Source organism: Salvelinus sp. IW2-2015, linkage group LG5, assembly GCF_002910315.2.
Source record: "Salvelinus sp. IW2-2015 linkage group LG5, ASM291031v2, whole genome shotgun sequence".
NCBI classification, from domain to species: domain Eukaryota; kingdom Metazoa; phylum Chordata; class Actinopteri; order Salmoniformes; family Salmonidae; genus Salvelinus; species Salvelinus sp. IW2-2015.
Window position 1 is genome coordinate 22,802,715 of NC_036844.1, and position 10,710 is coordinate 22,813,424.

At 42.8% G+C, this 10,710-nt stretch overlaps 1 pseudogene; it reads right to left on the minus strand.

Annotated features, from left to right (window-relative positions):
- Nucleotides 1-10,206: 10,206 nt before the first annotated feature.
- The window catches only part of LOC111964534 (bile salt-activated lipase-like), a 7,929-nt pseudogene continuing 7,425 nt past the window's right edge, over nucleotides 10,207-10,710 (minus strand).

Below are 10,710 nucleotides of genomic sequence, written 5' to 3' on the forward strand. Positions count from 1 at the left end.
TTAACAATATAGAATTGCACCCCCCCTTGCCCTCAGAACAGCCTCAGTTTGTTGTGGCATGTACTCAACAATGTTTTCGAAAGCATTCCACAGTGATGCTGGCCCATGTTTGACTCCAATACATCCCACAGTTGTGTCCAGTTGGCTCGATGTCCTTTGGGTGGTGGACCATTCTTGATACACACGGGAAGCTGCGTTGCCGTTCTTGACACAAACCGGTGCGCCTGGCACCTACTACCATACCCGTTCAAAGGCATAGAGATATTCAACGTCAGATTTTTTTTTTTTTACCCTTCTTCCAGTAGGTGCCCTTTTTTGCAAGGCATTAGAAAACCTCCCTGGTCTTTGTGGTTGAATCTGTGTTTGAAAATCCCTGCTCGACTGAGACACCTTACAGATAATTGTATGTGCGGGGTACAGAGGTGAGGTAGTCATTCAAAAGTCATGTTTAACATTATTATTGCACACAGAGTGAATCCATGCAAATTATTATGTGACTTGTTAGGCACATTTTTACTCCTGAACTTATTTAGGTTTGCCATAACAAAGGGCTTGAATGTTTATCGACCAGAAGATGCCCAAAAGCCTTTTCTCCATCTTTGAACTGGCATAGCATGGGCATCTTATGGTGTGGCATGGCAATGACACAAGATTATTGATATACTCGTGGCACACATGCCACAAATATTTACCATGCATTTTAACTGTTTTATACTTGAATTATGTTCCCTCAAAGTTCACTGTAATAGGAAGAGAAAAGCTTTTGTCCATTCTTTGAGCTGGCATAATATGGCAATATTATGGTGTGCCATGGTAATGACAATGGATTATTGATCTACCTCTCCCACACATCTCACAAAATGTCTACCAGCCATTTTGACAGTGCCATTTTTGAGGTAAGGCTCGTCAACATTCACTTTAATGGTAATAACTAGATTTTTTTGTTATATGTAAGGAACGTGGAGATAGTAAAATGTTGTTATTTTACAATCATTTACTTCAAATTTTCTTTATTTCTTTAATGAAATACAAAGAAAACATAGAAAAACCTATCAAGCTGACTTATCTTGCTGTCAAGCTGTGTGTGTGTGTGTTTGTATGTCATGACCGTAAACACATGTAAACACATGTAAACACAATTTAACATTTGCTAAACAGCACCCCATGTAGTTTACTGCAGCTTCTAGTCTATGCTCACTCTACTGGTGATATAAAAAAAATTGATAAGGTGTGAAAAGGAAAAAAGCTTTGATATAATTTTTATCATGTAAGATTGAATAAGTGTGCTTCAAACTGTTTGCTTGGAATTACTTGTAGCTATCATCTCTATTTGTGCATATCTTCTTTATCTGTGCTACAACTCAGTTTCCCCACCAGAAAACACACCTAAATTCAGGAGGGGACTGAGGCATGGATAGCTTGACTGCCTTTTGCAAAAGTTGGCTCCAGTGCCGGTTTAATGCAGGAGCTTACTGGGGCTGAAGCTCCTAAGCCCAGGCCTGTGGGGGGACCAAGAGGCAGCAAAACATTTGATTAATTAATAAATTAATAATAAAGGAAATATATACTGTATACAGTGAATTTGGAAAGTATTCAGACCCTGTGACTTTTTCCACAATTTGTTACATTACAGCTGTCACGCCCTGACCTTTTTATGTCTCTTTTTTGGTTTGGTCAGGGCGTGAGTTGGGGTGGGTATTCTATGTTCTATGTTTTGTAGTTCTATGTTTTGGCCTGGTAGGGTTCTCAATCAGGGACAGCTGTCTATCGTTGTCTCTGATTGAGAACCATACTTAGGCTGCCCTTTTTCCCACCTGTGTTTGTGGGAGGTTGACTTTGTTTATGGCACATAGTCTTTAGCTTCACGGTTTGTTTTGTAGTGTTTAGTGTGTTGTCGGCGTATTCACTTAAATAAAGGAATATGTACGCTGACCACGCTGCACCTTGGTCCTCTTCTTTTAACGGCCGTGACAACAGCCTTATTCTAAAATTGATTAAATAGATTTTTTCCCCTCATAATTCTGATGATAATGGCATCGACGGATATGGCTGCCATGCTTCAAGCTCTTAGTAAACTTTGCAATATTTAGTTTTTTATGTGTTATTTCTTACATTATTAGCCCTGGACATGTTTTGTGTTATTACATACAGCCGGGAAGAACTTTTGGATATCAGAGCGACGGTAACTCACCAGCATTACCAGCAATGCGACCAGGAATACGAATTTCCCCGAACCATTTGTATCCCCCAGGGCAATTAAACTGATCCCAGAGGCTGTTTCAAATCTTCACCGGCAGAAAAGACAGACTCAGAGCTGACTTTTAGTCCGACTCAGGAGGCGGGCACACCACCAACCGCTTCCAAGTATATTACTCGCTAATGTTCAGTTTCTGGAAAATAAAGTAGATGAGCTCAGGGAGAGGATTTTCTTCCAGAGAGCCATCATGGATTGTAACATACTCTGTTTCACGGAAACATGGCTCTCTCGGGATATACTGTCTGAGTCCGTTCAGCCAGTTGGGTTCTCAGTTCATCGCACAGACTGGAATAAATATCTCTCTGGGAAGAAGAAGGCCAGGGGTGTATGTTTCATGATTAACTACACATGGTGTGATTGTGATACCATACAATAACAAGTCCTTTTGTTCACCTGACCTAGAAAACCTCACAATCAAATGCCAACCATATTACCTCCCAAGAAAATTATCTTTGGTTATAGTCACAGCCGTGTATATTCCCCCTCAAGCCGATACCACAACGGCCATCAAAGATCTCACTGGACATTATGCAAACTGGAAACCACATTTCCTGAGGCTGTATTTATTGTGGCTGGGGATTTTAACACAGCAAATTTGAGGAAAACGTTACCTCGACTACACTCGACTACTGCCACTCCAACTTACAGGATGCCTCCCCACCCTCCCTTAGACAAATCTGACTACGACTCGATTTTGCTTCTCCCTTCCTATAGGCAGAAACTCAAACAGGAAGTACCCGTGCAAAGGACTATTCAATGCTGGTCTGACCAATCGGAATCCACACTTGTTTTGATCACGCGAACTGGGATATGTTCCAGGTAGACTCCGAGAACAATATAGACGAATATACTGATACGGTGACTGAGTTTATCAGGAAGTGGATAGGAGATGTTATATCCACTGTGACTATTAAAACGTACCCTAACCAGAAACCATGGACAGATGGCAGCATTCGCGCAAAACTGAAAGCGCAAGCCATTGTAAGGTGACTGGGAATATGACAGTGTAGTTATTCCCTCCGTAAGGCAATCAAACAGGCAAAACGTCAGTATAAAGACAAAGTGGAGTCGCAATTCAACGGCTCAGACACAAGACTTATGTGGCAGGATCTACAGACAATCACAGACTACAAAGGGAAATCCAGCCACGTCGCAGACACCGACTTCTTGCTTCCAGACAAGCTAAACACCTTCTTTGCCCACTTTGAGGGTAACAAAGTGCCACAGCCGCAGCCCACTACAAAGGACTGTGGGCTCTCCTTCTCCGTGGTTGACGTTAGTAAGACATTTAAGCGTGTTAACCCTAGCAAGGCTGCCGGCCCAGACGGCATCTCTAGCCGCGTCCTCAGAGCATACACAGACCAGCTGTCTGGAGTGTTTAAGGACATAGTCAATCTCTCCGTATCCCAATCAGTTGTCCCCACATGCTTCAAGATGTCCACCATTGTTCCTGTACCCAAGAAAGCAAAGGTAACTGAACTAAATGACCATCGCCCGTAGCACTCACTTCTGTCATCATGAAGTGCTTTGATAGACTAGTCAAGGATCATATCACCGCCACGTTACCTGACAACCTAGACCCACTTTAATTTTCTTGCCGCCCCAACAGATCCACAGACGATGCAATCGCCATCACACTGCACTATCCTATCTGGACAAGATACCTATGTAAGAATGCTGTTCACTGAATACAGCTCAGCATTCAACACCATAGTACCCTCAAAGCTCATCATTATGCTCAAGGCCCTGGGTCTGAACACCGCCCTGTGTGACTGGGTCCTGGACTTCCTGACGAGCCGTCCCCGGATGGTGAAGGTAGGAAACAACATCTCCACTTTGCTGATACTCAACACTGGGGCCCCACAAGGATGTGTCCTCAGCCCTCTCCTGTACTCCCTGTTCACCCATGACTGTGTGACCACTCACGCCTCCAACTCAATCATCAAGTTTGCAGATGACACAACAGTAGTAGGCCTGATTACCAACAATGACGAGACAGCCTACAGGGAGGAGGTGAGGGTCTTGGGAGTGTGGTGCCAGGAAAACAACATCTAACCCAACGTCAACAAAACAAAGGAGATGATTGTGGACTTCAGGAAACAGCAGAGGGAGCACCCTCCTATCCACATCAACAGGACGGCAGTGGAGAAGGTGGAAAGCTTCAAGTTCCTCAGCGTACACATTGACAAACTGAAATGGCCCACCCTCACAGACAGTGTGGTGAAGAAGGCGCCTCAGAGCCTCTTCAACTTCAGGAGGCAGAAGAAATTTGGCTTGTCACCTAAAACCTCACAAACTTTTACAGATGCACAATTGAGAGAATCCTGTCGGGCTGTATCACCGCCTGGTACGGCAACTGCACCGCCCGCAACCGCAGGGCTCTCCAGAGGGTGGTGCAGTCTGCCCAACGCATCATCAGGGACAAACTACCTGCCCTCCAGGACACCTATAGCGCTTGTCACAGGAAAGCCAAAAATATCATCAAGGACAACAACCACCCGAACCACTGCCTGTTCACCCCGCTATCATCCAGAAGGAGAAGTCAGTACAGGTGCATCAAAGCTGGGACCGAGAAACTGAAAAACAGCTTCTATCTCAAGGCCATCAGACTGTTAAACAACCATCACTAGCACATTAGAGGCTGCTGCCCTATACAGTGGGGAGAACAAGTATTTGATACACTGCCGATTTTGCAGGTTTTCCTACTTACAAAGCATGTAGAGGTCTGTAATTTTTTATCATAGGTACACTTCAACTGTGAGAGACGGAATCTAAAACAAAAATCCAGAAAATCACATTGTATGATTTTTAAGTAATTCATTTGCATTTTATTGCATGACATAAGTATTTGATCACCTACCAACCAGTAAGAATTCCGGCTCTCACAGACCTGTTAGTTTTTCTTTAAGAAGCCCTCCTGTTCTCCACTCATTACCTGTATTAACTGCACCTGTTTGAACTCGTTACCTGTATAAAAGACACCTGTCCACACACTCAATCAAACAGACTCCAACCTCTCCACAATGGCCAAGACCAGAGAGCTGTGTAAGGACATCAGGGATAAAATTGTAGACCTGCACAAGGCTGGGATGGGCTACAGGACAATAGGCAAGCAGCTTGGTGAGAAGGCAACAACTGTTGGCGCAATTATTAGAAAATAGAAGAAAATAGAAGAAGTTCAAGATGATGGTCAATCACCCTCGGTCTGGGGCTCCATGCAAGATCTCACCTCGTGGGGCATCAATGATCATGAGGAAGGTGAGGGATCAGCCCAGAACTACACGGCAGGACCTGGTCAATGACCTGAAGAGAGCTGGGACCACAGTCTCAAAGAAAACCATTAGTAACACACTACGCCGTCATGGATTAAAATCCTGCAGCGCACACAAGGTCCCCCTGCTCAAGCAGGCGCATGTCCAGGCCCGTCTGAAGTTTGCCAATGACCATCTGGATGATCCAGAGGAGGAATGGGAGAAGGTCATGTGGTCTGATGAGACAAAAATAGAGCTTTTTGGTCTAAACTCCACTCGCCGTGTTTGGAGGAAGAAGAAGGATGAGTACAACCCCAAGAACACCATCCCAACCGTGAAGCATGGAGGTGGAAACATCATTCTTTGGGGATGCTTTTCTGCAAAGGGGACAGGACGACTGCACCCTATCTCTTATACACATCTAGATGTGTATAAGAGACAGTACTTATGTCATGCAATAAAATGCTAATTAATTACTTAAAAATCATACAATGTGATTTTCGGGATTTTTGTTTTAGATTCCGTCTCTCACAGTTGAAGTGTACCTATGATAAAAATTACAGACCTCTACATGCTTTTTAAGTAGGAAAATCTGCAAAATCGGCAGTGTATCAAATACTTGTTCTCCCCACTGTAGATAGAGTTGAAACACTGGCCACTTTAATAATTGGAACACTAGTCACTTTAATAATGTTTACATAATTGCATTACTCATCTCATATGTATATACCGTATTCTATCCTATTCTACTGTATCTTAGTCTATGCCGCTTTGACATTACTCGTCCAATTATTTATATATTCTTAATTCCATTCCTTTAGATTGTGTGTATTGTTAGATATTAATTGTTAGATATTACTGCTCTGCTGGAGCTAGAAACATAAGCATTTCGTTACACCCGCAATAACATCTGCTAAACACGTGTATGTGACAAACAAAATTGTATTTGATTTTGATTTGACAAAACCCCATGATGACAAAGCAAAAACTGGTTTTTAGATTTTTTGCTAATTTATTAAAAATAAACTGAAAATCCACATAAGTGTCTGACCTTAGTATTCTTTGTTTTCTTTATTATTTTGGTTAGGTCAGGGTGTGACGAGGGTGGTATGGTTGTTTTTGTCTTATCTAGGGTTTTTTGTATGTCTAGGTGTGTGTGCCTAGTCTAGACATATGTAGGTCTATGGTGGCCTAGATTGGTTCCCAATCAGAGGCAGCTGTTTATCGTTGTCTCTGATTGGGGATCCTATTTAGGTTGCCATTTCCAGTTTAGGTTTGTGGGTTATTGTCTATGTTGATGTTGCATGTCTGCACTCCGTGTTTATAGCGGTCATGTTCATTTTGTATAGTTTGTTAGTGTTCTTCGCGTTCAGTCGTCTTGTATTAAAATATGTATTCACATCACGCAGCGCTTTGGTCTCCTCACTACAACGAACGTGACAATAAGTATTCAGACCCTTTACTTAGTACTTTGAAGCACCTTTGGCAGCGATTACAGCCTTGAGTCTTCTTGCGTATGACGCTACAAGCTTGGCACACCAGTATTTTGGTAGTTTCTCCCTTTCTTCTCTGTAGATCCTCTAAAACTCTGTCATGTTGGATAAGGAGTGTCGCTGCACAGCTATTTTCAGGTCTCTCCATGGATGTTCAATCGGGTTCAAGTCCGGGCTCTGGCTGGGCCACTCAAGGACATTCAGAGACTTGTCCTGAAGCCACTCCTGCGTTGTCTTGGCTGTATGCTTAGGGTCCTTGTCCTGTTGGAAGGTGAACCTTTGCCCCAGTCTCAGGTTCTGAGCACTCTGGAGCAGATTTTCATGAAGGATCTCTCTGTACTTTGCTCCATTCATCTTTCCCTCGATCCTGACTGATCTCCCAGTCCCTGCCGCTGAAAAACATTCCCACAGCATGATGCTGCCACCACAATGCTTCACTGTAGGGATGGTGCCAGGTTTCCTCCAGACGTGACGCTTGGCAATCAGGCTAAAGAGTTCAATCTTGGTTTCATCAGACCAAATAATCTTGTTTCTCATGGTCTGAGTCTTTAGGTGTCTTTTGGCAAACTCTAAGGAGGCTGCCTTGTGCCTTTTACTGAGGAGTGGCTTCCATCTTGCCACTCTACCATAAAGGCCTGATTGGTGGAGTGCTGCATAGATGGTTGTCCTTCTGGAAGGTTCTCCCATCTCCACAGAGGAACTCTAGAGCTCTATCAGAGTGACCATCGGTTTCTTTGTCACCTCCCTGACCAAGGCCTTTCTCCCACGATTGTTCAGTTTGGCCGGAAGGCTAGCTCTAGGAAGAGTCTTGGTTGTTCCAAACTTCTTCCATTTAAGAATGATGGAGGCCACTGTGTTCTTGGGGACCTTCAATGCTGCAGAAATGTGTTGGCACAGTTCCCCAGATCTGTGCCTCGCAACAATCCTGTCTCGGAGCTCTACAGACAATTCCTTCGACCTCATGGCTTGGTTTTTGCTCTGACATGCATTGTCAACTGTGGGACCTTATATAGACAGGTAAGTGCCTTTCCAAATCATGTGCAATCAATTGATTTGACCACAGATGGACTCCAATCAAGTTGTAGAAACATCTCAAGGGTGATCAGTGGAAACAGGATGCACCTGAGCTCAATTTCGAGTCTCATAGCAAACTATCTGAATACTTATTTTTTTAACATTTTTGTTTTATTTCACCTTTATTTAACCAGGTAGGCTAGTTGAGAACAAGTTCTCATTTGCAACTGCGACCTGGCCAAGATAAAGCAAAGCAGTTCGACACATACAACAACACAGAGTTACACATGGAATAAACAAACATACAATCAACAATACAGTAGAAAAATATATATATACAGCATGTGCAAATGAGGTAGGATAAGAGAGGTAAGGCAATAAATAGGCTATGGTGGCAAATTAATTACAATATAGCAATTAAACACTGGAATGGTAGGATGTGCAGAAGATAAATGTGTAAGTTGAGATACTGTGGTGCAAAGGAGCAAGATAAATAAATAAATTAATACAGTATGGGAATGGGGTAGATTGGATGGGCTATTTACAGATGAGCTAGGTACAGGTGCAGTGATCTGTGCGCTGCTCTGACAGCTGGTGCTTAAAGCTAGTGAGGGAGGTAAGAGTCTCCAGCTTCAGAGATTTTTGCAGTTCGTTCCATTGGCAGCAGAGAACTGGAAGGAGAGGCGGCCAAAGGAAGAATTGGCTTTGGGGGTGACCAGGGAAATATACCTGCTGGAGCTCGTGCTACGGGTGGGTGCTGCTATGGTGACCAGTGAGCTGAGATAAGGCGGGGCTTTAACTAGCAGAGACCTGTAGATGACCTGGAGCCAGTGGGTTTGGCGACGAGTATGAAGCGAGGGCCAGCCAACGAGAGCATACAGGTCGTGGTGGGTAGTATATGGGGCTTTGGTGACAAAACGGATGGCACTGTGATAGACTGCATCCAATTTGTTGAGTAGAGTGTTGGAGGTTAGACAAGACAATTGTCATACTTGAGTAAAAGTAAAGATAACTTAATATAAAATGACTCAAGTAAAAGTGAAAGTAACCCAGTAAAATACTACTTGTGCAAAAGTCTAAAAGTATCTGGTTTTAAATTAACTTAAGTACCAATGGTGGAAAAAGTACTAAATTGTCATACTTGAGTAAAAGTAAAAAGTAAAAGTAAATGCTATACATCCAAATCCTTATATTAAGCAAATCAGACTGCACAATTTCCTTTTTTTGTATTTTTTTGACAGACAGTTAGTGAAGTAAATGTTTTGTCAAAAATATAAATAGTAAAGTACAGATACCCCAGAAAACATATTTAGTACTTTCAAGTAATTTTACATAAGTACTTTATACCACCGACCCTAAGCATGATGGGATGTTAATTGCTTAATTTACTCAGGAACCGCACCTGCTTTCAACAAACTTTGTATCCCTAATTTACTCAACTGTATCCTTTATTTTGGGAGTTACCTGTCGCGTCAGTGACCTCTGGTGGCAAAACTATTTACTGCAACTAATCAGAGAAAAACAACTCCAATGTAAATTCTGATGACAGAACTTCGATGTATAAGTTTACCCCAACATATTGTTTCTTTCTTTCACCATCGGGCTTTGATACAAATTTGTATATTACTTGGTAAGAGTTCATAATGTTCATTTAAGATAATTTCTTGACAAATACATACAAAATACTTTTCACTGGTGGACAGAGTGGTATACTAGCAAGCAGGATCAATGAGTTAGTCAGCAAACTTGCCTAAATATATGTTTTATTCTTTTGAAAGATAAGCTTGAAATGGGCATGGTCTAATTGACTCAACAACCAAAAACACATATATACGTTTAGATGTATTAATGAACCAGAAAATCTGGTTGTTTCTCAGTTAGCTGGCTAACTCATTGATCCTGATTTGTCGTATACCCCTCTGGATAGTATTAAAAACAGAAGACAGGATAGACTTCTTAATTGCATTAATTTATTTTGTCAATGAAACCATGGTTACAATCAGAAATGCATCTGGTGATATTGGTAGCCTTGCATTTGTGACATGACAAGACCAATCTGTATATCTGTGAATGATGCATCAGGGAGCCTGTGCTCGGTGAGAGCTTCCTCAGACGGAGGGTAGGCTGGGAAAGATGTTAGACCACCAGTTCACAAAGCGCACCCTCATCTTCTCATGGACGTAGTTCTTGTTCATGTGTGCATTGATCTCCAGGTATAGGTATTTTTGCCCAGAGGTGGTGTATCAGGCCAGTCGCACAGGCACCTTCGACTCTCCGTGTTAGGGTCTCTGTGGTGGGAAAGGGGTTGATGGTAAGAAAACATAATGGTGAGAACATTAGTATATTGTAGTATTTGTGAGGAAAATATCACTTATACAGTAATCACATCAGTGGGGGAGACATATACAGATTGCAGCTGCAGCTCTTTTTTACCCGGTCCTGGCGAAGTTGGTCCAGTAGGCAATCAAGTATCTGGAGACGTCACGGTGGCTGGGCCAGTATGCCAGGGGCGTGGTGAAGGGCTTGCCGAAACACATACTGCAGGTCATCAGCATGGTCAGCCTCCATTCCAGCTGGGGTAGGGTTGGACTATCCCAGCCATGCGGCTGGGCTCCGAAAAGAGTGTAGGAAGTAGGTGGTGCAGATCTGGGTAGGCAAGGAGAGGAAAATTACTAGATATCAGAATATGTAATCG